Below are 3,586 nucleotides of genomic sequence, written 5' to 3'. Positions count from 1 at the left end.
ATTTGACCACGGTACTCTTGTGGCTTCTTCTCCATGTCGCACATCTCTTGTTGAACAGTAGATTCTGTGAAATCTGGCTGCTTTGCACGATGATGCGTCACAATTGGTACTTGACTATTTTTTAAAAGGAACTCTTCTTCCCGAGCGGAGGGTACCGAGGAATTTCTGTCCCAATTAAACTCGGTGGTCAAGGCTTGGACAGGATCGTTTGGTTGATCATTCTTGGGCCTCTGGCCTACTAGTCTCAGATTTAGGCCCATGGATATGAGCAAAGTGCTATACTCTCCTTTTATTTTGGACCAACATTTAGAACCTACAGATGTTTGTCATTGTTTGCCCTGTTTGTTTGGCTGATAAACCATGACTGAAAGTACCGTTGGCTGATTTGGTGTGAGAGAAAAATATTATTCGTTGGCTGAAAAAGTACGGCTTATAAAGCAAGCGAAAAGGGCAGTTGTTGACATGTGAATATGGCATCATCAATGTATCATGCACAACACTAGGCCCAACCCATGCATCTTCCTCAACGTTGTGCTTACACAACTTTGATTATTTGAGGTTTGTGCGATAGTTGATATATAGGGGGGAAGCAACCCCCAACCGGCCACGCTTGCATTGGTTATAGCTAAGCCTGGATAACAAGCCGGCTCGGTTCGTTTTGGCTCGGCTCATTCTGGCTCGTTAAGATAACGAGCTAGCTCGGCTCGGCTCGTTATCCTAACGAGCCAGAAAGCTAGCTTGGCTCGACTCGTTAAAAGCTCGAGCTGGCTCGTTAAGTTCGCAAGCCAGATATAAAAAATACACAAAATATAATATTTGCATTTATCTAAAATTTGAGAATAATAATAATACAAAAGAAATGCATCTAACAACCTTAAATCGAATAAAAAATTAATATGCGCTAGTATATATACAAGTATAATAAAATACTATAGTATTCATGCATCAAACAGACTCGTCGAAAAGGTATCAATAATCAAAGTTTGACCAAAGTTTGAAAAGGTATCAATAATCAAAGTTTGACCAAACCCTTCTTCATCAAACACCATAAGTATTCATGACCACCGGAGGGAGTATTAACGTTACCTTCACTGATTGACTTTTATCGATCACCCCATGAACAGACTCGTCGAAAAAAGAAAACCTGAGCAGCAACGCATATATCCCATGGCTTATAATTCCAATTTTAGTTTTACCACGCGCGCGTTGAAAATATGGGCGGTTTGTTGGCAGTGTCACAGTGACCTGTGATCTGTGAATGGGTTGTAATAAGCTTTGCTTTATGGCGAAGAAAAGAATTTGGACGACAAATTCTCCCGTCAATAATCGTCAGATTTGGTACAAACTAAACTATCTCTGGCTAGCATGCCCAGTAGCCACGCACCATGTGGCCGTGCTACCACCTACTACCAAAAACCACGGCTTTGACACTCCATTAAATTAGTTATTGACAACGTTAAAGACTTGACAACGACAATTATCATTGATCTATATGTCTCTTCCCTATTTTGTTTAAGTACCACGCACGCAGCAACGTTGACGAGAGCCGTTTTAAATACCCTGGACAGCGATTGGCAGGCGCTAAGCAAATATGTCTACTACTCCAACCGTCGGATCCTCATCCGACGGTTTACGAATCGTCTTCAACCTCGAGCAGCTTGTTGTCTGTGTTCTGCAGCAGCTGGTGAAAGGAAAGCCCTTATGTGCGCAGTCGTCGCAGGGCTTTGGGGGCGCGGGGACGGCATGCAGCCGCCGCCCGCCGGAGCCGCGCGACTTCTTTCACTGCGCGCCGACGCGGCGAGAGCGACGGGCCAAGGCGCGCGCTCTCCGGTGCCGACGACGGTGGTGTTGACACAGCTGGCGGCGGCGAGGAGGAGCGGAAGGGCCCGGTCCATAGCTCGTGACCAATACTACTCGTCTACTCCTAGATTTTTGCTCTTGGTCCAGAGGTGCGGGGGTGTACCTGCTTCTTATACGCTTGGTTGGTACCTTGGTTTGGCGGTATACCTTGGTTTGAACGTTAACTATAAAACCTTGCACTCCCTAGCGGCATTGTAAAACACTTCTCCGACTTAACACGAAGATGCGCAAACTTTTTACGTATTCGAGAAATAAAAAACTTCGTCGCTACGTAAACGCCCAAGATTTAGATGCTGCCGTCGTCACCACCACGATGTGTCGTGCATTGCGGCATGCCTATGCTCAGCTCAGGTGATTCGCTCCGATCCGTGCCTGTCACCGCATTGTTCATCGGTCTAGAGTGTAGATTTTCCTGCCGATCCCGACGGAGAGAATTGGAGTTGGAGACCAAGGCAAGAAACAAATGCCTCCCTCGTCGCCGACGCTTTCGGTATGGTATGGGAATCGGATACGCAACTGGCCGGCCGCGGGACCGCTGCCCTGGACTGCTGGAGTGAAAACTTTCTAGGCCCGTGTTTAAGTTGCCGGGCTAAATTCCAAAAAAGTGCTACAGTACCCATCACATCGAATCTTGTGATACGTGCATAGAACATTAAGTATATACGGAAAAAAAAACTAATTGCACAGTTTGGTTGGAAATCGCGAGACGAACGTTTTGAGCCTAATTAGATCATGATTGAACACTAATTGTCAAATAAAAACGAAAATACTATAGTAACCCAAAATCCAAAATTCACCCGCCTAAACACCCTCTAGATGGAGAAATGGAGTGGCACTGGTCAACCCAGTCAGGCGTTGCTTTCGTCGTGGAAGTATGTATAGAGCTCAAATTAAAGGAAGTACTCCACAAGTACGCAACGACCAAAGAGTCGTAGTTCTAGCGTAGTGAGGTTTCATTTGAGAACAGACTGACGTTTGCATGCAGGAAAAAAAAACAGACGAAAATGCTCTAGTAAACTTGTTGATGGATTTCGCGACCCTCCAACAATGTCTTGTCATTGTAGCCTTTTGACATTTTCTCGACTTTTCCAACCTGCGACTCTTTGGTCGTCCTTCCATACGAAGCAACAACGCCTGCGTTGACAAGTGCCACTCCATCTAGAAACCCAAAGTTTTCAGTCCAGCAGTTCAGCCCGCCAGACCCGCAGCGTCAGCGTGTCAGATTTCCTTATCTAAAAGCATCGGCGGCGGCGCGGAGGGAATCATTTGTTTGTTCGCCTCCGATCCGTCGAGAATTCGGGAAGGGCAGCAAAGTCTCCACTCTCGTGTCTCTAGTCTCGATCGACGAGCGATGAACAGTGCGGCGCCAGAGCATTTGCATTCAGCTGAGCATCAAAAGCTTGCTCGTTACTCCCTTCATGTCAAATTATCTGTCGCTTTTGTTTCCGTGCCGTAAATTTAACTCAATTTGTAAAAAAATACGTGCAACATTTATATCTTCAAATAAATTTATTAAAAAACTAGATTCAAAAATCTTTCTAATGATACTAATTATATATCATAAATATTAATATTTTTAATATATATTTTGTTAAAATTATTTCTCGAAAGTGAAAACGACAGATATTTTGGGACGGTGAAGACGCGCCTTGCGTCATTGCGTGGGTCCGGCGGTGTCATGTCATGTGCGGTGCGACCGTTTTCTTTCGTTTTTCCCATTGCGCAA

The sequence above is a fragment of the Miscanthus floridulus genome, chromosome 7 (assembly GCF_019320115.1).
Source record: "Miscanthus floridulus cultivar M001 chromosome 7, ASM1932011v1, whole genome shotgun sequence".
In the NCBI taxonomy this organism is placed as follows: Eukaryota; Viridiplantae; Streptophyta; class Magnoliopsida; order Poales; family Poaceae; genus Miscanthus; species Miscanthus floridulus.
The sequence above is the reverse complement of the archived record's forward strand: the minus strand, read 5'-3'. Positions refer to the sequence as shown.